This window comes from Sciurus carolinensis, chromosome 2, assembly GCF_902686445.1.
Source record: "Sciurus carolinensis chromosome 2, mSciCar1.2, whole genome shotgun sequence".
Taxonomy (NCBI): Eukaryota; Metazoa; Chordata; class Mammalia; order Rodentia; family Sciuridae; genus Sciurus; species Sciurus carolinensis.
In genome coordinates this window covers 145,411,227-145,436,568 of record NC_062214.1, presented here as the reverse complement: position 1 = coordinate 145,436,568, position 25,342 = coordinate 145,411,227, and the positions used below count along the sequence as shown (strand labels likewise).

The following is a 25,342-nucleotide window of genomic DNA, read 5'->3' as shown; positions in this document are numbered from 1 at the left end:
ATGTAAATATTTTTCACACCCTATAGATTGTCTCTTTTTGCAGAAATTTCTTTTGTGTGGTAAAAATCACAAATAACACAAGCAATGAGGAAATGGGGAAATAAACTGGTGTTTGAATATATAATTTAATACCATGTAGAGCTAAAAATAAAAAAAGTTATATGTACAAATTTCCAACTGGAAAATCTTAAAGTAATATTTCTTCCTGGAAAAACAAGTTTCAGAATGATACACATGATATTATAATCAAAATAAAATTAAAAATGAAATTAGGGGCTGTGGATATAGCTCAGTTGGTAGAGTGTTTGCCTCCCATGCACAAGGCCCTAGGTTCAATCCCTAGCACCACAAAAATAAATAAATAAAATAAATAAAATTATATATTATTTATGGATATATGAATATATACACTAATTTGAATGAAAGACAATAATTTAAGGTGAGCTTACCTCTTATTGAAATGGGAGAGAAAATGGGATGCATGGTAGATTTTTTTAATAGGTCATTTAAATTTTATAATTAGGTAACTGGAGCAAACATGGCAAAATATTAATATCTGCCAAATATAGTTGAGAGGTACAAGAGTGTCTGCTACATTTTATTATTTACTTTTTTCCCCTCTGAAATAGTGTGTAATCTCTTTAATGTCTCTTTAATGAAGAATGAATTCTAAGTTATCTGTTTATAAACCTTTACTACTTGCTATCTTATAAACATTGCTGTCTGTTATCAGTCTACCTCTCTGAAATGCAGAGCACTCTCAGGTCTAAGGTTTCCAATTTATACTCTGATCTGGTCTCACCTATAGTAAGATGCCAAGGAGAAGAGGAGACTATAATTTGTATATTCTGGATAGTGTTTGTCATGGTTTCTGCTCACATGGCCATACCCTAGCAGGGTCAGTAGACAGACTTTTTGAGCTAGGCAAATGGTCATTTGTTTTCTATAAGTGATTCAGGAGATTTTGACCTTAAAAGATCAGGGATGCTGAAATTATTAGTAAAGACCTTAAAAGCAACTAGAATCCTTTAGGCTGCTATTGGGTTTGTGCCTAGCTGCTTCCCCAAGAAATGGAAAGGAGCTACTTATTTCTTTGACATTTTTTATTATGGATAATTTGAAAAAGTCAGTATTTTTTAAAGATATCTAATATAAAACTTTATGATTTACATGTATTCAAGTCATTAAAAATTCTAAGATGATGCAAGTAGACTATTTTCAACTCTCTTTTAAAATGGGCAATGGAGAAGTAATAAACTGCTGTTTAATCACATAGCGCATCCTATGCATCATTCTGCGACTTTGTTTCTAGCAAGCATCATTTTAAGATTTTCTGTTTTGAAACTTGTATATCTAGCTTCGTTATTTTTAACTGTTCACACTATTAAATTATATAACAATGTTTAGTGATATCATCATTTTAAAATTTAAAAAAATGTTGTCTGTCATTCTAGTCCTATGTGACATAGTCACATGATTCAATGGGCAAGTTTCAATTTGGTCTTTAGTTCTGATTTATTTTTAGTCACTGTTCCCCAATCATTCCTGATTCATTTATTCTAAATTTGGTTAAAATGAAGTTTGTATTAGAGGTTAAAGTTTTCTACTTCTGCTATCAAATGTGAGAGAAAGCAAAAAATTCCACCTATTTATGAAGTCGTTTGTCCACTTAAAATATTTATATGCAACGTGGCAGTTCATTCACTTAAGATGATTCACCTCAGTGAATAATTTAGCAACTCAGGATTTGTTTACCTATCCTATATTGCATAAATAAAATGACAGATATGAGTAGATATTGAATATGCCATTTCAATTTAGTTTACTGGCTTACAATGAACTTTCACCCTCAAAAGCAAATACAGTCTTCCAGTGATATTTAAAATGTTTTATATTTTAGGAATTACTTTAAAAATGTATCTTGGCCACTTTTTAATATTTAGACTATTAAAATGTCATTCATTATTCCCTTATTTTGATTTCTCATATTAAGAGTGATGGTATATGATATGGATAGACTATGAAGTGTTGCAGACATTAAAACTGAGGTGTGTTCAAAGACCTCACACTGACTCATTTTCATGTATCTTTTCCCTATTCCTAATTTCAGGTGGTGATAGATTTAATTTAATTTAGTTTCTAGGCCTGGCAGAAAGACAGCATGGAGACATGAGACATAAGCTATTCACCCTGTGGAGATAACAAATGGCTCATTAAGTATAGCACATTAAATTATGGAATCATAGAGTGGAAGAGGTTTTTGAGGGCTTCTAGTTTAACCTTTCTTCCAATCCAGGAACTTTTGTCAACATGCCAGATGGGAGGTTATTTAGCCACTGCTTTAATGTATGCAGTTTTGAAGATTTCACAGCTTTCCAAGGAAACCCACTACATTTGGGACTTGAAGAATAATTAAAAAAGACTTGCTCATGTGTATCTCATAGATGCTCCTTTAAATTCTATGTACTTGCCTCTACCGCACAATATGGTATGCATTAGCTTCATCTTTTACTTAGTAATCTTTCAGATATTTAATCTATTTGGCCTCCTTAAATCATCTGCTCTCCATATTAAGAATAGATGATTTAATATTCCAAATTAAGCATTAAAAATCAGCTTGTGAAAATAATGTATATGACTAAATAATGATGGAACAAAAAGAATTATAACCAAGAAAAATGAATGATTATTAAATCAGTACAACCAAGGGAAAGACATAAATATAGAAAATATATATGCCATGGTGATTTTTAAGACTAGTCTTCAATTTGGATTATATATTTCCCAATGACCAAAGTGAAAGCAGGTGATTTACAAACTTGGATTCAGTTCCTTGTTGTAACCAAAGGTTTTTCATTGCTTAAGTTGCTTAAGTTTTGGATGCCTATATTATATGGTAATGCATATGTGGCTCAAAGTGTTTTAATGACCAATGCATTCAGTGTTATTTCTTTATTGAAGTTGTTATTATTATTCCTATGGTGTTTGCCTTTAGAATGTTCATAGTCTCTGATGTATTTAGAAGGCAAAAAAAACCCAAAAAACTGAAATGTATCATCAGCTTTATGTGAATTAGACCAAATAAGCAGGGGAGCATTCATTTAATGAATTTTGGCAGGTTGTCTGATAATGTCTCACAATGTAGGCTACAAGGTTGCTGCAATGCTGTAGCATACACTGTATCAAGAAATAGTTTTGGTCATCTTTGAAAGACTGTGCAGTTACCAGAGTTAGTGGTGGATGAGTTGTCTTTTTCCTGAAAGACGTGGTAATAACAGCATCCCTGCTTCTACCTTTTGGCTCACATATTGTTTTACTTGAGCACAGAACGCAGGCAAGCACTTCAGACACCTCAGTGCTTTCATAAGGATGAAAATGCTAATTTCAAAAATTCATTCCTGTTTTATCTAATTATATATTTTTTCAGTTCATTTTTATCTCTACCGTGGTATCAAAAAATGAAAATTGAATGACTTTTCTTGATAACTCAAAAGTGACAAAAGTAAGCAATTTTTCGAGATATTAGTTATGGCAAAAGTCATCATTTCTGCATCAATCTATTCACTTGAGTATGTTTATTCATAACTTGGCTGATTTTGATTGATAGGTAATTCAATCATTTAACAACAACTTGACTGTATGTCACTAGTAATTGCTGCAAATGGGTGTCATTTTTAAAGGCAAATTATACTCTCTATAACAATGATTGTTTATTAGGTAACTATTTAAGTTACACTCCCTCTAATGTTCTCTTGTCTTGGGAATACTAAAATGAAAATTATTTGATAGAAAATCCTGTTTGGTTTAAAGAGTGTTGAAAACTCAAAATAGGTTTGTACAAAAATAGAACAAAAAGAATACAATATTACAGCTATATGATTACTTTAAAGAATATTTTAAAAAATTGATTTTTGTCACCACTTTCATCATTGACAATATGTAAATAATACCTTAGAAATAACTGTGCCAATTAGGAGCTCAGCTTGTTGAGGTTTATAAGAAGTCATTGCCATTTGTTTTCTCTGCACTCATGTAGATGACAGAGACACAAAAGAAGTAATGTGAACACTGCATAGTCAATTACTCAACAGATACAACTGAGAACATTGAGCATCCAGAGGAAATTGTTTGGTTTGAATTATCTGGTTTGTTTCTAATTTTTAGTTGTCTCCTGTCATCTGGTCTTTTCACAAGCCTTTTCTTCAGGTTAAAGACAATGAACCCTGACTGTTTCTCAACATCTTTTCATAAATAAAGAAACAAATACCAAAAGAAATATACTTTCTCATACTTGTAACATGTACTGTTATGTTTTGACACTCAGTTTTGCATGGCAGTATATTTGAGTGGGTGCCTTTATAAATTTTAGCTAGTCAAACATTTGTAAAATACTACGACTGCATACTATGAATATCTCATGCTAATGTTAAGTAATAACAGAACACATTCTGCAGCCATTTTCTGCCACAAGAAGTTTTGTGGATGCTATTCAAGAAGGAATCTGGACATCAGAGTTTGGAACAGAAGGTCAAATGTATTGGGAGTTGTGAAGTCCCTGGTGTTTAGGGAAGCAGATAGGCATAGGGCAAAGTTCTAAATTCTTTATGTTGGCTTCTCCCCTCCTGAGATTCCCACTGCAAAGAGGATATGCACTCTTAGGATCCAAACTGAAGTCTGTGAGGTGTTCAATGCCTTGGGAGTCTTGAGGTTAGGTGGCTGAACAACCAGGTGCAATGAAGAATCGGGCACTAGGAGGGGAAACAGAAATGTGCAGTTTATAGCTGGCAAAAATGGAAGAGCTATAAAAATGACATCTGTAGAGCAATACATAGTTTTGGGTTTCAATACATAAAAACGGAAAATGGAATGAATTCACTTTACAATATGTCTTTTAAAAGTTTTATTTACTTCTTCTATTGTCCTTTGCTTCAAGTAAATGAATGCTATGAGCAGGCAGTGAATTAGATGCTTTTAAGAAGAAACATATAGTGCACAAGAGCACAATCAAAGCTGTGATAGATAAGTTCAGATCTGTCTAGTGCTCTTGGTTTATTGGTCCCTCAGGGACTGCCTGGAAAGTACCACAGGAAAGATATTTTTAGGCTGTAGGCAGTTGAAGTGCTATAGTGAGATCACTTATTAATCTTTAAACAGTGCTGCCTGCTATTGTGTGTGTGTTTTAGAGTCCAATTTATCTTACTTTCTACTGCTAGTATGATATAAGGTCACATTCGTAAGTGCAATGAAATAACACCATAACTAAAGGTGAAGAAGAGCTACTAGAAGTATGAAATCTTTGTTTAATTGCATTACTATAAATTAAGCTGAAGTCCACTATTAAATTATTAAATTGTGTGTGCATGCATGTACCTGTACATGCGCATATGTGTATAAGGTTGTTGTTGGTGCTGTTATACTATCGTGCATGGGAAGTATTATCACAGGATAAAAGGCCCTTGCATAATTTGAAAACAATATATAGAAAAGTCATTAATCGTACTACAGATGAAAACAAATTTTCTTTGGTTTAATATTTTTCGGGTTCATTAAAATGCCAAAGGAGAACAAGTAGGTTTTCAGTGGAATTTGAATATGTAGTAAAGAATTCACTGTCTATATTTCCAATCATTTATTTAGATATCTGGTGTTAAGTTTAGTAGTGTGCAAGAGTATATAAAAGTAAGGTGCAAAGTTTAAAAAAATCCTAGTATATATAGAATTCCTCACTAAGTACTTTTATTCAGATTTAGAGGTTATGCCCTTAGTAATATCTACAGAAAACTAATGCTACACCCTTTAGTTGTAATAAAAGATGAAGCAATGCAGGTATCAGCATTCTTACCAAAGTCAATAATTATATTATACTTCATGAAATCAAATGAAAGGAAGTGAAGATGCCAGTATATGACATTACTAATTTTAATTTAGCATCTTAGAAAATTAGTATCATTTACCATATCCTTTGAGTGGAAATGCCACCTGACTCTATAACTGTAGTGCTAATTTTTTTCCATCTTAAGAAAAAAGGACATGCATGCATTTATTATTTTTATATGGAAGTGCTACACAATTCATAATCATAAATGCCTTCAAAGAGAAAAACAGAAATATGATGGCTGTGTGGGGGCAGAATACTCTTGTCCATTTCATGCTACTGTTGTACATATTCATTCTGCATCTGGCATAGAATGTTATGGCCGTTTGGACATTTCAAATGTTCTGCAGCTCTAGGTACACTGTGGGGCAACAGACAGCATTTCTAGCAGCAGCAATTTGAGGGAAAGACAGCAAACAGGCTGTGCCCTTTAAATTCATCAGACTTATGAGTGTACTTATTGCTATATGCAGCTATCAACTTTTAATAATATTTGACTACCGAGAGTAGTTAATGTAGCTCATTATAATAATGTATCAATCACTCTTTCAGCTAATGATGCATCCATTGTTTTCATTAGTGCAACTTTGGATGGTCTTGTTCTACTTAATCTTTTTCTTTTTAATGGTACCCAGTGTATGATCACAACAAACCCTTTAGAAAGTAGTCTTTGGACTTATCTCTTTAATCGTACTAGTCTTCTGGATCACTATAAACCATAGTAACTCCAAGATTCTTTACCAGTTAAAGAATATGACAGTTTCTATTCACCACAAATTACATGTTGTGTTTTAGAAATACAATGTATGTTTGTAAAAAAATATTTATATATTGCTTCGCTTCTTCATAATCTGTAGATTTCTTATGCTTTGAACTTTGTACACACAGAACAAGGATTGTTTATTTCACAGCTAAGTTTTCCAGCAGCAAGTCCGTTTTTAGCTGTTTAGAGATGTCGTGCCATATGTTGCTTTCTGCAGTATAACGATGTGATGCACCTTCATGATGAAGTCTGGACTTCTTCCAAAAAGGAAAGTGATATAATCCTTCTGGTGAACTGTGAAATCATCCCCTCTCACAGTGCCTTCCCCAGCAGAAAATGAGCATTCTTCATGGACAAGTTCTGTTAGGGGTCTGAGGGAAACGAATGTGTTGGGGAGCTTGAATGCCAACTACAGTAGCAGGCTAATTATCAGCTCTACAATATTTCTGCAGCCTTTTTTTTTTTTTAAATGGGGGAGATAAACTTCCTAGCCACATATCCAAAGAAATTCTTGTTACATTCTGTTATTCTCAGTGTTGACATGCTTTTGTCAGCTTATAGAAACATTCCTTAGTATTGTTGTTGGCAACATCTTTTCAATTACATAGACATCAGTGAAGGTGATTTGCTTGTGATCACTCTGGTTTGTATTGTTCAGCTTATAATGGTGGGGAAGTCCATGACTATAAGAATTATTAGCTCTTTTTAAAGGGTTTTACCTTATTCACATTATGTTATTTATTTACTATGTCTTTGCTGGCAAAGCTGGTGCATTTAAAAATAGTTACGGGAGAAAATATATCTTGCAAAAATATTAGAAAGAGATTGAGAATTATACCGTGCTGCTTATCAATATGTTGCATGTGTTGTAGAAGCAATAGTACACTGGTATCTGATTTAAATAAACCAAGCACAATGATTTTAAAACAAAAGGTAGTAACACATCTTCCACAACACAATATGTGGAGTGTGGATGGTGTCACAGTGTCCCTTGGAAAAACAATGCTCCAGGGAAGACTTACTAGTATCCCTGGACACCTCTGTTTTCAGGAAAATGTATAGTAATATTCCTTGACCAGGTTTTCTTTCAAATTTCCATCAGAGTTGAGTAGGAAATAAGAAGCATTTCAGGTTCCAGGGGCAGCCTAAGCCTTTCCATTGGATCTGCTGGCCAGGATAATGGAAGGTAACTGATGCCTCTGTGTCCTTTACATATTTAGGGACAAATATATTTATTTATTATCACCCATTCTTTTATTTGTGACAACTCACTTTTACAATCTCTGCTTTTATTTTACTCAGATGGTTTTAGTTAGAAAACATTCAATTTACAAGAAAAGTATTGATTCCATTTCTCACTACACATTCACTTTTTTTTTTTTTAATACCAAAGATTGACCTAGGGATGATTTACCATTAAGCTACATCCCCAGCCCTTTTTTTCTTTTTTTTTTTTAAACAGGGTCTCACTAAGTTTCTTAGGGCCTCCCTAAGCTACTGAGGCTAACATCAAACTTGGGATCCTCCTGTCTCAGCCTCCAGAGTCTCTGGGATTACAGGGAGTGCCACTGCTCCCAGCTCCTGTTTATTCATTAAATGCAGGTTCTGTGATATCTCCTGTTTTGACACTGTTTTTTCCTGCAATAATGATTGGGAATGTGAATGCACACCAGAGGTAAAACTAGTTTTGAATCCAAACTGAAGCACTCAATTGTTGGTGGCACTTATTATTGAGCAACTTATTTAAACCCTCAGTACTCTGCTTTCATCTTTTAAAGGGGATTGTTAACATACCATAGAGCTGTGGCAATAATATTTGGCAATAATAAGTTTGATGCTAAGTAACCATTTACTAAATGATTTTTTTTTGGTTACTTAACAAGTCTGATGGACTTTTCAATTGATACTGTCAATTCTTCTTCTTCAAAAATTTTCCTTTTATTGTCTTTTTTGATTGCACACATACTTCCTGGATTATGTACTACTGCAGAGGCTGCTTGCCCTCTGTCTTTCTCTTCCATCAGTATATATGATTCCTTCCACCTGCATGGACCTCATCCCCTCAGATACCCTTGGCACTGGTCTTTTGAGTAAGTTGTACAGATCTAAGCCTTCATTTTTTATATTCCCTTGAGCCTTCTAAGACTTCCTTGGTAGATGATGTATTGATCTGTCCTTACATCACCCTATTCAGGAATGCATACTGCTGTAATCATTCATAAATCAGAATGGGGCAATTGTTTTCATGTTTATGTCCCCAGCTGAGCAGTGAACTCTTTTCACTATGGTAGATACTATTATCTTCACAAATAGTAGTGAACTCTATCCCTGAGGTATGATGTACTGTAAGTAGACAGAGATTATGCTTGTAGGTACATATGAGCCAAGCAGATACATAAAGGAGTTACTGAACTTTAGCAATCCCTCCATCTCTCTGAAGATCTCTAGACTCCTCTTGATAATTCTATCCCAAAACATACAAAATCTCTAATGTTTTGCTTTTAATCTTTTTATCTGCTCCATCCTCAGTCAAACCTATCCATTTCCAAAGTTTCAATTAGTGCACTTGTGAATAATCCCTTAATCTCCATCTCTCTCCTTATCTCTCAAATGGCCTCAGAAAAATTTTGTATTTGTCAGTTGAATATCTGGAGCTCTGTTTACACACACCAAACTGTCCCTCTTCCCCTACTGCTACCCATTCAACACAAACATTTTTCCTACAGCATCACTTTTCTTCTTATGCTTTCTTAAGACTAGAAATCAAATACCACAGCATGTTACATTTGTGGATAACTCCATTGTTTACCAGTTTGTTAACAAATGTTATTATATTTTGCTTTTTACCAACCTTCAGGTGATATTACTATTCCTTTTTTTTTAACAAGAAACTGTTTTGTAAAATTTTCCTAAATCCACATAATTTATAATAATCACAGAGCTACTATTTATTCTGTGCCTTCTTTTGCTTCCCACATATTACTTAATCCTATAACAATGCTGTAAGGGTGTTATTTATCACAGAAAGAGTATTTGGGTTTCAGAGAGATTAAAGAACTTGAAATAGTCTCTTAACTGAATTTTCACCCGTTGATTCTTTCTTTCTTCAGTCTTGCCCCATAAATAGTTTCTTGTATCATTTCCTATGGTGCAGTTAGGATGGAATCACTCACATTATAACATACTTTTAAAGAATACTCATGACTTGTTGATCCTGCTGAATATATTACAAATTTCCTACTCCTGGGTTTAAAATACAAGATGAAGAATTATATTTATAAGGTTTTCTTATCCTTGATTTTCCAAAATTCTACATAATATCTAAATTGAACTTTCTACCATATATCTTCCAAAAATTTCAATATAATCTAAACAAAAATTACTCCCCAAATCTGCCTATCAGCTTTTGTGACCTCTGTTTCATATATGCCTCACCACAGAATTTTCACCCTATCAAACAGATATGACAGATTACTCAACTGAATTCCATAGTGGTTTGTACTTTCTGGATGGTGTTTTGCAGACCCCCTAGTTGTCTTTTAGGTTTTCTTCTTTTTAATTTTTTTTTCTCTCTCAACATACAAAAAGTCACCCATAATTAAAGTGTACAAGTTGATGATTTAGATGTAATTATACAACCATGAAACCATTACCACAATCTTTGCCGTAAACCTACTCATTACCTCCAAAAGTTTGCTGTTGATCTTTTACTTATTAGTAATATTATTATCATTTTGTGATTAAAACACTTAACATACAATCTGCCCTCTTCACAAAATTTTAAGCGTGTGATACAGTATTGCTTTCTATAGGTACAATGTTCAACTGTAGACACCTAGTACTTACTTAGCTTGTGTAATTGAAACTTTATGTGTGTTCTAACAAATCCTCACTTTTCCCCCTCCTGACAGACAACCTCCAGCAACACTGTAATCTATATGCATGCATCCAACTCCTATAGAGTCATCATATAAGTGACAGCATATGGTACTTGTCCTTCTTTGTCTGCCTTATTTCATTTAAAATATTGTCTTTCGGGTTCATACATGTTTTTACAGAGGGAAGGACTTTCTTCTTTTTGAAGTAGAGTCATAATTTGCTGTATATTTGCACTACATTTTCCTTATCCATTCATCTGTTAATGGGTATTAGATTGCTTCCATACCTTGACTATTGTGAATAAAGGTGTAATGAACATGAGTACAGTTCTTATTTCAGGATAGCAGTTTTATTTCCTTTGGGTATGTACTCAGAAGAGGGATTTTTGGATCATATTTTTTGCTTTTTAAGGAAGCTCTGTATTGTTTTCAATATTGGCTACATATATTTTCATTCCCATCAACAGGGTACGAATATTTCCTTTTCTCTTTATCCTTACAAACACTTGTTATCTTTTGTCTTTGATAACAGCCATACTAATGGGTGTGAGGTAGTATCACATTGTGGTTTTTATTTGTATTTCTCCTATGATAGTCATATCGAGCACCTTTGTGTGTCTGTTGTCCATTCATATGTCTTCTTTGGAGAAATGTCTGTTCATCTTTTCTCACTTTAAAATTGGATTACTTGTTTCCTTTGCTATTGAATTTTTCTATTTCCTTATAAATTTAGGATATTAATCCTTCATCAGATGAATAATTTGCAGATATTTTTCTCATTCTACAGGTTGCTCTTCACTTGTTGATTGTTTCCTCTGTTGTACAAATGACCTGTCCAGTAAAATAATGTTAAAAAAATCATTTAATTTTTGAAAAATAAAATACAGAACTGTGAAGAATATATTGCCAAAATAACCTCAGTTGTGGCTATTAAAGGGGGAAGGAATAAAAATAAGAGTATAAATTCCTGCTGGAGTTTAAGCACTAGATCTACTCAAGAAAGGCAGGGATGGGGGAAAGTCACCACTGGAAATGGAAAAGATGAAACAAATATCACCTTCTCCTTGTCTTTACTGTGCACATGATCTCATGGGGAGGTGTGTGTAGCACCCATCATATGGCAGCTATGCTGGGATATTCTAAATATTTCATAACCATATAACACTACCCACACAATGCAAAACGTACATTCTCAGAGAAATTCCGATGAAATCAATATGAAGTTTTAGTTTTTGTCATTGAAAATTTTTAAATACCTAAAGGCAATAGTCTTCTATCAAGAAATACAGGTCCTTTTACTCTCTGGTCTCTCATGTTAATATTAATGTAATGTGTAGCACATGAATCTTTATATGTAGTCATATCAAATAAAAGATCTACACAATTGACAAAATTTTATTTTTGTTAAAGTCAGAATTTTTCTACTTCATCAAATTTTAGCATCTAAATTAAATAAATTATTTTCTTTCCCTCCAAAGAGTTTAAAAAATGATAAAGCAGATAGAATTGAAATGGAATTTCTACTTTGCTCTTTGTTAAAAAGAATGTATTATTCTCTCATGTCAATTTCACATTAATTTTGTTTTTTTCCAGTTTTGTTTTTTCCAGTTTTCCATTTATCCTTGTAAAGTGTAACCACAGTGATTTTTACAAAACAACAAACTATATTAGGGAAGAAGATGTAATGGAAATTATTTTGTTTACTAATCCTTCTCATCTATACAACACACACGCACACACACACACACAGAAGTGATATATGAAACCAGTCCAAATTTACACTTTTTTTTTAAGGGAACTCTTCTTTTGGTTGTACATCCTGTATGAGTGAAGTTTATGAGAGCCTGAAGAGTAAGCATTAATAGAATGTAGTGTTCAGTTTACTTTCTGGGTTATACTGGGAACCAGAAAATACTTCATATAACCTCCAAGACATATAAATTATTGTCCTCTAGTTCTAAGGCTAATTTGTATCCCACTCTGTGATTCCATATTTATATTCTATTGTGTGGAATGGTTGTGAGTCTTAAAGATAAAAGGAAGGTATAATAATTAAGAATAATGAAACATCTGTGTCATATGTTGAGTTTTAAGGATATTGGTCTTAGAAAACACCGCTCTGAAAAAATCTTTAGCTCATCATAGGCTGTGAATGGGTTGTGCATTGAACTGTAGTGTGAAATAATGTCCATCTCAGAGAACTTTGCAAGGAGTGGGCTATTTAGTAAGGATGACCATCTTCAGGTTGGTCTTCAAAGAGGCAGTTGAGAGACTTGGGAGTCCTGCTACTTTGCAAATACAACTTCTTATTCAAACTGTCTTTCCTAGATTCACAAATATATAAATTTAAAATTTTAAAATTTTGAATTCATAAATCTATTATTTAAAAATTTTATTTAAATATCACATATATTATAGTTAGGGCAATCATTACATTTGATTTATGAATATTATTTCTATTTATAATTCAGTTGTGTGAAGCAGTCAATTACTACTTTTATAACACATCATACTTTAATTACAGACAAATATGTGAAGATAATGACTAAGGCTTCATGTTACTTGTGAAAAATTAAGCTTCTGAAATTACACTTGATTAAATTAAAGGTGTTCACTTGAATTTGAATTCATAAGGTCCAACATTCATGTCATAACTTATTATAATGAAAGCAGGTGACATTTGCTCAAACAACATAATGATTAGAGCTGATAGTATAAACATAAACAGACCCAGGTGAGAGAGACGCTGCATTCTTTCTGTAGTTTGCTTCAATCTTTAGAGTAGACTGAACAGTGGAAAGCTCAGATCTGCCAGTTGGTGCTGTTCATTCACTATGAGGAGGGGCACTTCTCTGGTACTAACCTTGGTACTTGGAAGACATCCACAGCAGGTCTCTGCAGGGAAAATCTCATTGTAAAAGAAATTGAAAGGCAGAAGTTGTTGATATTTATTTTAAGAGGAGATTTTGCAATAAAAATAAATGTTGAGAAGTTGGTTTTATAACCCTTACTTCTATACCATAAAGAGAATAAAAGATAGAATGGGAAGAAATTAAAAGTATAGCAAAAATTTCACTTTGAAAAGAAGAGTCAATAGATCACTGAAATTTAAACATTGAAAAAAAATCATGAGGTCATGCACCATTACTTTTTGAACTTCAAAGGGTCCACTTATAAACAAAATAAATTGTTTCAGAAAATATCCATGGATCAAAGGATTAAAAGTGAAGAAAAATACAGCAATAATAAAAAGTAAATAATTTAAATTAGTGTGAAAATATGAGAATAGCAGTTATCACAAAATGGGTTGAATTTATTTATTAAAACAATTTAAGACTGAACAAATGTATAAATCCAGAAGTAAGACTATCAAAACAGGTAAAAATAATATGTAGTAATATTTAAAATGTAGAAAACAGATATGTACAAACCAAATCCAATGCTGACAATATATATAGTCTTTAACAGTGTGAAAATACCTGATTACTCACATTCCACAAATTCAAAATCAAATCAAATCTCTGTAGATTGAATACTAAAATATAAGAACAAAGAATAAGAAGTGAGACAATAGCACAGATATTTATATAACTTTGTAATGAATTATTCTTCTAAGCAAATTATAAAAATTAGGAGAGATTTCCACTTATTTTTAATGCTAAATAGAGTTCTAACGGATACTCAGGTTGTTTCCATATCTTTGCTATTGTGAATAATGCAGTAAACATTGGAGTGCAAATATCCCTTTGACCTACTCATTCAATTTGCTAGACCCAGATGTACCATTACTGGTAGTTGTAGTTTTAGTTTCTTTTGAAAAACTTCCTTACTGTTTTCCATGATGGCTGTACTAATTTACATCCCCACCAGTAATGTATGAGAGATCCCTTCTTTCTGCATCTTCTCCAACACTATCTTTCCATCCTCTCAACAAAAGCTATTCTAACACAAGCTAGATGATATTTCATTGTGGCCTTAATTTACATTTTGATAATTAGGGATACTTACTATTTTTTCATGTATGTATCGGCCATTTGTATATCATCTTTAGAGAAATGTCTGTTCATGTCCTTTGCTCATTTTTAATCAAGTTGTTTACATACTATTGAGCTGTATTTCTTGTGTATTTTAGATATTATCCTTTTATGAGATATATAACTTGTATTTTGCCCCATTTTTTTTTTTCTTCACTTTGTTAGTTGTTTTCTTTTCCTTACAGAAGCATTTCAGTTTGATGTCATCCCATTTGTCTATCGTTGCTTTGGTTGCCTGCACTTTTGCAGTGATATCCAAAAAATACTTGATCAGACCAACGTTTAGGAGTTTTTACATTACGTTCTCCTTTAATAGTTTTTGCCATTTCAGTTCCAACAGGTAAGTGTTTATTGTGTGTTGATTTTTGTATGCAGTATGAAAGAAGGGTCTAATTCCATTTTTCTGAGTATGAGTATCTTTTTTTCCAGCACCATTTATTAGGCTGTCTTTTCCCCATTGTGTGTTCTTGACACCTTTGTGAAAAATCAATTGACCAAAAATATGTGAGCTTATTTCTGGTTTTCTTGTACTACTCAATTGGTCAACATGTCTGTGTTTATGCTAATGCAATGTTCTGTCATTTGCAACAAAGTGGGTGAAACTGAAGAATTTTAATGATAAATTTCTAAAAAGTCAGAAAAGATACTGCAAAAATTAATAAACAATTGAATATGTGTATCTATATCTGTATACTTTTATTTATAAAAAATTAAGAGTGAAAGCAGGATAAGCATTTTAAAATAAGTTAACACATTCGACTAGGTGTTAAATATATTTTTAAATGAAGATTGACATTATTTTACTGGGAAATATTTTAATATTTTGGTAGAAAATTAAGCAACAGATATTTAAAATGATTTAAAGATTAAAAATGAGAAATAGTCAACAATAATATGTAGACACATCCAACCAAGGAATAATAGTATAATGAACTTCTACCATGTTAACCAAATTTTGAAAAATATATTGTAATAGGGATTCTGAATAACAGGTTATCTCATAAGTTTGTTTTGATTTACAGGTATAACATTTCAAAAGAAATATTTGTACTTATTTATGGATAGAAATATTTATAAAATTTTATTCATAAATTCTGAAAACTATTCTTAATGAGACTACAATAAATATGCACAAAATTTGCAAGACTATTCATTATAGTATTGTTTCAGTATAGACATATGGGAAGGATCTACATGCACAAGTGATTGATAAAGTAAATGTTGGTTCATTCACAGGATCAAATACTGTAAAATTCTTAAAATATATTTTATAATAATCTTTATGAATGGATCTTCAAAATATGATATATTTATTTATTTATTTATTTATTTTTTTCTTTCAAGAAATGTGTCCATTTCATTTAATAGGTTGTTTGCTGTGAAGTTTTTTTTTTTTTTTATTATAAAATTGTAAACAAATGGGATACATGTTGTTTCTCTGTCTGTACATGGCGTAAAGGCATACCATTTGTGTAATCATAAATCTACATAGGGTAATGTTGTTTGATTCATTCTGCCATTTTTTCCCTTCCCCCCCTCCCCTCCCACCCTTCCCCTCCATCTATACAGTCCTTCCTTCCTCCATTCCTGCCCCCCTCCCTAAACCCAACTCCAACCCCAACACTAACCCTTCCCACCCCCCATTATGTGTCATCATCCACTTATTAGCGATATCATTCTTCCTTTGGTTTTTTGAGATTGGCTTATCTCACTTAGCATGATATTCTCCAGTTTCATCCATTTGCCTGCAAATGCCATAATTTTATCGTTCTTTATGACTGAGTAATATTCCATTGTATATATATACCACATTTTCTTTATCCATTCATCAATTGAAGGACATCTAGGTTGGTTCCACAATCTGGCTATTGTGAACTGAGCAGCTATGAACATTGATGTGGCTGTATCTCTGTAATATGCTGATTTTAAGTCCTTTGGGTATAGGCCAAGGAGTGGGATAGCTGGGTCAAATGGTGTTTCCATTCCAAGTTTTCTAAGGAATCTCCACACTGCTTTCCAGAGTGGCTGCACTAATTTGCAGCCCCACCAGCAATGTAAGAGTGTACCTTTCTCCCCACATCCTCGCCAACACCTGTTGTTGGTTGTATTCTTGATAATTGCCATTCTAATTGGGGTGAGATGGAATCTTAGGGTAGTTTTGATTTGCATTTCTCTTATTACTAGAGATGTTGAACATTTTTCCATATGTTTGTTGATTGCTTGTATATCTTCTTCTGTGAAGTGTCTATTCATTTCCTTAGCCCATTTGTCGATTGGATTATTTACATTCTTGGTGTAGAGTTTTTTGAGTTCTTTATAGATTCTGGAGATTAGCGCTCTATCTGAAGTATGATTGGCAAAGATTTTCTCCCACTCTGTAGGCTCTTTCTTTACATTGCTGATAGTTTCCTTTGCTGAGAGAAAGCTTTTTAGTTTGAATCTATCCCAGTTATTAATTCTTGCTTTTATTTCTTGTGCTATGGGAGTCCTGTTGAGGAAGTCTGGTCCTAAGCCGACATGTTGAAGCTCTGGACCTAGTTTTTCTTCTATAAGATGCAAGGTCTCTGGTCTGATTCCGAGATCCTTAATCCATTTTGAGTTTAGTTTCGTGCATGGTGAGAGATATGGGTTTAGTTTCATTCTGTTGCATATGGATTTCCAATTCTCCCAGCACCATTTGTTGAAGAGGCTATCTTTTCTCCATTGCATATTGTTGGAACCTTTGTCTAGTATGAGAAAATTGTATTTATTTGGGTTTGTGTCCGTGTCCTCTATTCTGTACCATTGATCCACCTTTCTATTTTGGTACCAATACCATGCTGTTTTTGTTACTATTGCTTTGTAGTAGAGTTGAAGATCTGGTATTGCAATCCCCCCTGCTTCACTCTTTCTGCCAAGGATTGCTTTAGCTATTCTGGGTTTTTTATTCTTCCAGATGAATTTCATAATTGCTTGCTCTATTTCTGTAAGGTACATCATTGGGATTTTAATTGGAATTGCATTGAATCTGTATAGCACTTTTGGTAGTATGGCCATTTTGACAATATTAATTCTTCCTATCCAAGAACAAGGGAGATCTTTCCATCTTCTAAGGTTTTCTTGAATTTCTTTCTTTAGTGTTCTGTAGTTCTCATTGTAGAGGTCTTTCACCTCTTTTGTGAGATTGATTCCCAAATACTTTATTTTTTTCGAAGCTATTGTGAATGGGGTAGTTTTCCTAATTTCTCTTTCTGAAGATTCATCGCTTATATATAAAAATGCCTTCGATTTATGTGCATTGATCTTATATCCCGCTACTTTACTGAATTCACTTATGAGATCTAAAAGTTTTCTGGTGGAATTTCCTGGTTCCTCTAAGTATACCATCATATCATCAGCAAATAGGGATAGTTTGAGTTCTTCTTTTCCTATTCGTATCCCTTTAATTTCTTTGGTCTGTCTAATTGCTCTGGCTAGAGTTTCAAGGACGATATTGAATAGAAGTGGTGAAAGAGGGCATCCCTGCCTTGTTCCAGTTTTTAGAGGGAATGCTTTCAGTTTTTCACCATTTAGAATGATATTAGCAATGGGTTTAGCGTAGATGGCCTTTACAATGTTAAGGAATGTTCCCACTATCCCTATTTTTTCTAGTGTTTTGAGCATGAAGGGGTGCTGTATTTTATCAAATGCTTTTTCTGCATCTATCAAAATAATCATGTGATTCTTGACTTTAAGTCTATTGATATGGTGAATGACATTTATTGATTTTCTGATGTTGAACCAACCTTGCAACCCTGGGATGAAACCCACTTGATCATGGTGCACTATCTTTTTAATATGTTTTTGTATGCGATTTGCTAAAATTTTGTTTAGAATTTTTGCGTCGATGTTCATTAAGGATATTGGTCTGAAATTTTCTTTCCTCGATGTGTCTCTGTCTGGTTTAGGAATCAGGGTAATATTGGCTTCATAGAATGAGTTTGGGAGAGTTCCCTCCTCTTCTATTTTCTGGAATACTTTGAGAAGTATTGGAATGAGTTCTTCTTTAAAAGTTTTGTAGAACTCGGCTGAGAACCCATCTGGTCCTGGACTTTTCTTTGTTGGTAGGCTTTTGATGACTTCTTCTATTTCATTACTTGAAATTGGTCTATTTAAATTGTGTATGTCCTCCTCGTTCAGATTAGGCAATTCATATGTCTCTAGAAACCTGTTGATGTCTTTGAAATTTTCTATTTTGTTGGAGTATAGATTTTCAAAATAGCTTCTAATTATGTTTTGTATTTCGGTCGTGTCTGTTGTGATATTTCCTTGTTCATTCCGAATTTTAGTGATTTGGGTTTTCTCTCGTCTTCTCTTTGTTAGTGTGGCTAAAGGTTTATCAATTTTGTTTATTTTTTCGAAGAACCAACTATTTATTTTGTCAAGTTTTTGTATTGTTTCTTTCGTTTCAATTTCGTTGATTTCAGCTCTCAGTTTAACTATTTCCTGTCTTCTACTACTTTTGGTGTTGGTCTGTTCTTCTTTTTCTAGGGCTTTGAGTTGTAGTGTTAGGTCATTTATTTTTTGAGTTTTACTTCTTTTATTAAATGCGCTCCATGAAATAAATCTTCCTCTAAGTACCGCTTTCATAGTGTCCCAGAGATTTTGATATGTTGTTTCTTTGTTCTCGTTTACCTCTAAGAATTTTTTAATTTCCTTCCTGATATCTTCTGTTATCCATTCATCATATAGTAGCATATTGTTTAATCTCCAGGTGTTGGAGTAGTTTCTATTTTTTACTCTTTCATTAATTTGTAACTTCAATCCATTATGATCTGATAGAATACAAGGTAGTGTCTCTATCTTCTTGTATTTGCTGACATTAGCTCTGTGGCATAATATATGGTCTATTTTAGAGAAGGATCCATGTGCTGCTGAGAAGAAAGTGTATTTGCTCTTGGTTAGATGGTATATTCTATAAATGTCTGTTAAGTCTAAATTATTGATTGTGTTATTGAGATCTATGGTTTCTTTGTTCAATTTTTGTTTGGAAGATCTGTCCAGTGGTGAAAGAGGCGTGTTAAAATCACCTAGTATTATTGTGTTATGGTCTATTTGGTTTCTAAAATTGAGAAGGATTTGTTTAACATACATGGATGAGCCACTGTTTGGGGCATAGATGTTTATGATTGTTATATCTTGCTGATTTATGCTTCCCTTAAGCAGTATGAAATGTCCTTCTTTATCCCTTCTAACTAACATTGGCTTGAAGTCCACATTATCTGAAATGAGGATGGATACTCCAGCTTTTTTGCTGAGCCCATGTGCATGGTATGTTTTTCCCCATCCTTTCACCTTTAGTCTATGGGTATCTCTTTCTATGAGGTGAGTCTCTTGAAGGCAACATATTGTTGGATCTTTCTTTTTAATCCAATCTGCCAGTCTATGTCTTTTGATTGATGAATTCAGGCCATTAACATTCAGGGTTATTATTGAGATATGATTTGTATTCCCAGTCATTTGGTTCATATTTAAAATTTTTGACACATCTTGGTTCCTCCTTTATTTGACAGTTCCTTTAGGATAATTCCTCCCTTTGCTGATTTGCTTCTTTGTTTTTTATCTCTTCCTCATGAAATATTTTGCTGAGAATGTTCTGTAATGCTGGCTTTCTTTTTGTAAATTCTTTTAGCTTTTGTTTATCGTGGAATGATCTTATTTCATTGTCAAATTTGAAGGTAAGTTTTGCTGGGTATAAGATTCTTGGTTGGCATCCATTTTCTTTCAGAGCTTGAAAAATGTTGTTCCAGGCCCTTCTAGCTTTTAGGGTCTGGATTGAAAAATCTGCTGATATCCGTATTGGCTTCCCCCTGAATGTAATTTGGTTCTTTTCTCTCACAGCCTTTAAAATTCTGTCTTTATTTTGTATGTTAAGTATTTTCATTATAATGTGCCTTGGTGTGGGTCTGTTGTAATTTTGTGTATTTGGAGTCCTATAAGCCTCTTGAACTTGATTTTCCATTTCATTCTTCAGATTTGGGAAATTTTCTGATATTATTTCTTCAAATAGATTGTTCATTCCTTTGGTTTGTTTCTCTAAGCCTTCCTCAATCCCAATAATTCTCAAATTTGGCCTTTTCATGATATCCCATAGTTCTTGGAGGTTCTGTTCATGATTTCTCACCATCTTCTCTGTTTGTTCAACTTTGTTTTCGAGGTTAAATATTTTGTCTTCAATATCTGAAGTTCTGTCTTCCAGCTGTTCTATCCTATTGGTTATGCTTTCTATGGAGTTCTTAATTTGGTTTATTGTTTCCTTCATTTCAAGGATTTCTGTTTGTTTTTTTTTCAATATCTCTAACTCTTTATTGGAATGATCTTTTGCTTCCTGAATTTGCTCTGTTAACTGTCGATTGGTGCGATCGTTCAATGCCTGCATTTGCTCTTTCATCTCATCGTTTGCTTCCCTAATCATTTTAATTATGTACATTCTGAACTCCCTTTCTGTCATTTCTTCTGCCATGCTGTCGTTGGATTTTATTGATGTAACATCTAGATTTGTTTGGGGCATTTTCTTCCCTTGTTTTCTCATATTGTTCAGGAATCAGTGGGTCATTAAGATATTGCAGATTTCCTCTATCAACTTATAATGTCCCTGAAGATTGCTAGTATATCCCCTCTTATCCTTCAGTAGCCTGAAGTCTTGGAGGAGGTTGATAATGCAGAGCTCCACGAAGAAGCTGCCTCTCTAGGTGTGGTAACCCTCAGGTGGCGTATATTCCCTGCTAGTGGGCGGAGGTGCCTCCACTTGTTGACCAATGGTCATCCAATGGGGAAGTAGACTGTGGGCTAAGGCAAGGCCTGTTTGTGCCTATGTCTCTGGCTTTACCGTCCCTGTGGGAAAACCTCCCCCGGCCGGGAAGAGTCACTCGGTGGGGACGTCTCGCTAGTCAGTTGCCCTCCTAGAGGTTCCCCTCAATCTACAACTACCACCTGGGCTGGATTGTCTTCTTCTGCAACGATCCCAGGGGCCCGGACCTACGTCCTGGGCCTGGGAGCCTCACCCTTCGCAGGCGAGTCTCCTTAGGCTGCCTCTCCCAGAGAATCTGCCCGCCGCCCTGGAAACTTCGCTCCGCCCCTAGGCGTGTCTCTGTGCGGCTCTTCCAGCAAGAAGCCACCTAGCTCCTGGGACCCTGCTCTGCACCAATCGCCTGGCTATGCAGCCCCTCCCCTGAGCCACCACCTGGAGCCCCGTACAATAGCTCCGAGACACAGAGACCCAGAGACCCGCCACATACCTCCTCCTCCGGACAGTCGCCCGGTTTCCGACGCAGTCACTAGGAATCCAAACAACTCACTTCGGGTCTCCTCCTCCCGCCAACCACCCGTAGCCCTAGGCAGTCACTCCAAGTCCAAGTGACCCGCCCTGTTCCTCCTCCTCCTCCTTGGGGTAGCCCCCCAGGTGTTCAGGAACGGTGACTCCGAGACCAGGTGACTCACCACGCTCCTCCTCCAGGCAGGCCACCGGTGTTCAGGAGCGGTTGCTTTTAGTCCAATCAGCTCACCACTCGTCTCCTCCTCTGGCAACCGCCTGTGGTTCTGATGCAGTCACTCCCAGGCTAAGCGTACCACCGCTCTCCTCCTCCAGGCAGGCCACCAGTGTTCTGGAGCAGCTGCTCCGAGTTCAAACAGCTCGTCACGCAGCTCCTCCTTTGGCAACCGCCCGCGGCTCTGATGCAGCCACTCCCAGGTCAAGCAACACGCCGCGCTCCTCCTCCTCCTCCGGGCAACCTCCCGGCACTCAGGAGCGCTCACTCTGGGTTCAAACAGTTTACCACGCAGCTCCTCTTCTGGCAACCGCCCGTGGTTCTGATGCAGTCACTCCCAGACCAAGCGTCCCGCCGCGCTCCTCCTCTTCCTCCGGGCAGTCCCCCGGCGCTCAGGAGCGCCCACTCTGAGTTCAAACAGCTCACCACGCAGCTCCTCCTCTGGCAACCGCCCGTGGCTCTGATGCAGTCACTCCTAGACCCAAGCGACCCGCCGGGCCTCTCCTCCTCCTCCGGGCAACCCCCCGGTGTTTGGAAGCGGTCACTCTGGGTCCAAACAGCTCGCCACGCAGCTCCTCCCCAGGCAGCCACCCGGAGCCCCAGCGGCTGCTCGAGTCCAAGCGCTATGCTGAGCCGCCTCCTCTACGATGATCCCAGTTGTCCGTGTTTACCGCTCCAGCGGGGGGAGGGGCGTCTCGCCGAGCAACTCCACTTCACAAATTCCCTGCGTTCTGGGGCTACTGCCCCATCCGGGACGCCTCCCCAACAGGAGAGACTCACCTGGCAGCTTTGAGTTGGTCCCAAGTCTCTCACTATCTCCTCTTTTGAATCTTGCGTCCTGGAGCAGCGTGAAATGCAGCCGCCCTCTAGTCCGCCATCTTGGCCCCAATATGATATATTTATATTTAAGTGTTACCAAAAAGAAGAGAGAGATGGTGAAATTTCAACCTTACCTTATTTTGTCAGTCCTTTTATATTATTGACAGTTTTTAAAAAATTATTTAATTATTTTTTTTATTTTTTACAGACTGCATTTTGATTCATTGCACACAAATGGGGTACATGATTTTGTTTCTATGGTTGTACATGATGTAGATTCATACCATTCGTGTAATCATACATGTACATAGGGAAATGATGTATGTTTCACTCCACGATTTTTCATACCCCGTTACCTCTCATTTCCTTCTACATAATCTAAAGTTCCTCCATTCTTATCTCACCCCCATCCCCCAACCCCCATTATATATCATTCTCTACTTATCAGGAAAACATTCAGCCTTTGGTTTTTTGGGAATGGCTTATTTCACTTAGCATGATATTCTCCATTTCATCTGTTTATCTGCAAATGTCATAATATTATTATTCTTCATGGCTGAATAGTATTCCATTGTGTACATTTACCACAGTTTCTTTATCCATTCATCTGTTGAAGGGCATCTAGGTAGGTTCCACAATATAGCTATTGTGAATTGAGTTGCTATAAACATTGATGTGACTGTGTTACTGCAGTATGCTAATTTTAAGTCCTTTGGGTATAAACCGAGGAGTGAGATAACTGGATCAAAAGGTGGGTCCATTCCAAGTTTTCTGATGATTCTCCACAGTGCTTTGCAGAGTGGCTGCACCAATTTGCAACTCCACCAGCAATGTAAAAGTGTGCCTTTTTCCTCACATCCATGCCAACATCTATTTTTATTTGTGTTCTTGATAATAGCGATTCTAATTAGAGTAAGATGAAATCTTAGAGTTGTTTTAATTTGCATTTCTCTAACTACTAGAGATGTTGAACACTTTTTTCATATATTTATAAATCACCTGTATGTCTTCTTCTGTAAAGTGCCTGTCCAGTTCCTTGACCCATTTATTGATTAGGTTCTTTGTATTTTTGGTGTAAAGTTTTGTAACTTCTTTATTAATTTTGGAGATAAGTGCTCTATCTGAAGTGCATGTGGCAAAGATTTTCTTTCTCTCTGTAGGCTTTCTTTTCACATTATTGATTGTATCCTTTGCTGAGAAAAATATTTTTAGTTTGAGTCCACCCCATTTATTGATTCTTACTTTGATTTCTTGTGGTTTGGGAGTCTTGTTAAGGAAACCTGATCCTAAGCCAACATGGTGAAGATTTGGTCCTACTTTGTCTTCTATTTGGTACAGGGTCTCTGGTCTAATTCCTAAATTGGTCCATTTTGAGTTGAGTTTTGGACAGGGTGAGATATAGAGGTTTAATTTCATTTGCTGCATATAGATTTCCAGTTTTGCCAGCACCATTTGTTGAACAGGCTATATTTTCTACATTGTATGTTTTTGGCTCCTTTTCCTACTATGAGGTGACTGTATATATGTGGGTTCATCTCTGTGTCTTCTATTCTGTACCACTGGTCTGCCTGTCTATTTTGGTGCCAATTCCATACCATTTTTGTTACTATTGCTCTGTAGTATATTTTAAGTTCTGGTATTGTGATACCTCCTGTTTCACCTTTCCTGCTCAGGATTATTTTGGCTATTTGAGGTCTCTCATTCTTCCTGATGAAGTGCCTGATTACTTTCTCTATTTCTATGAGGAATGCCATTGAGATTTTAATTGGAATTGCATTGAATCTGTATAGCCAGATTTGGTAGAATGGCCATTTTGACAATGTTAATTCTGCCTATCCAAGAACATGGGAGATCTTTCCATCTTCTAAGTTTTCTTCAATTTCTTTCTTTAGTGTTCTGTAGTTTTCATTGTAGAGATCTTTCACCTCTTTTGTTAGATTGATTCCCATGTATTTTTTTTTTTTTGAGGCTATTGTGAATGGAGTAGTTTTCCTAATTTCACTTCCAGAGGATTCATCACTTATGAATAGAAATGCATTAGATTTATGCATATTGATTTTATATCCTGCTACTTTTCTGAATTCATTTATTAGTTCTAGAAGTTTTCTAGTGGAGTTTTTTGGATCCTCTAAATATAGAATCATGTCATCAGCAAATACTGACAGCTTGAGTTTTTCTTTTCCTATTTGTATCCCTTTAATTTTTTTGGTCTGTGTAATTGCTTTGGCTAGTGTTTCAAGGACAATGTTGAATAGAAGTGGTGGAAGAGGGCATCCCTGTCTTGTTCCAATTTTTACAAGGAATGCTTTCAGTTTTTCTCCATTAAGAATTATGTTGGCTGTGGGCTTAGCATAGATAGCCTTTACAATGTTGAAGTATGTTCTTACTACCCGTATTTTTTCTAGTGTTTTAAGCATGAAGGGGTGCTGTATTTTATCAAATGCTTTCTCAGCATCTGTTGAAATTCT

General features: G+C 35.3%; 1 non-coding gene across 1 annotated transcript; it reads left to right on the top strand.

Moving 5' to 3' along the window:
- The first annotated feature begins 277 nt into the window (after positions 1 to 277).
- Positions 278 to 351, top strand: Trnag-ccc (transfer RNA glycine (anticodon CCC)). Its single transcript has one exon. It is a non-coding gene; the product is annotated as a tRNA-Gly (tRNA).
- The last annotated feature ends 24,991 nt before the right edge of the window (positions 352 to 25,342 follow it).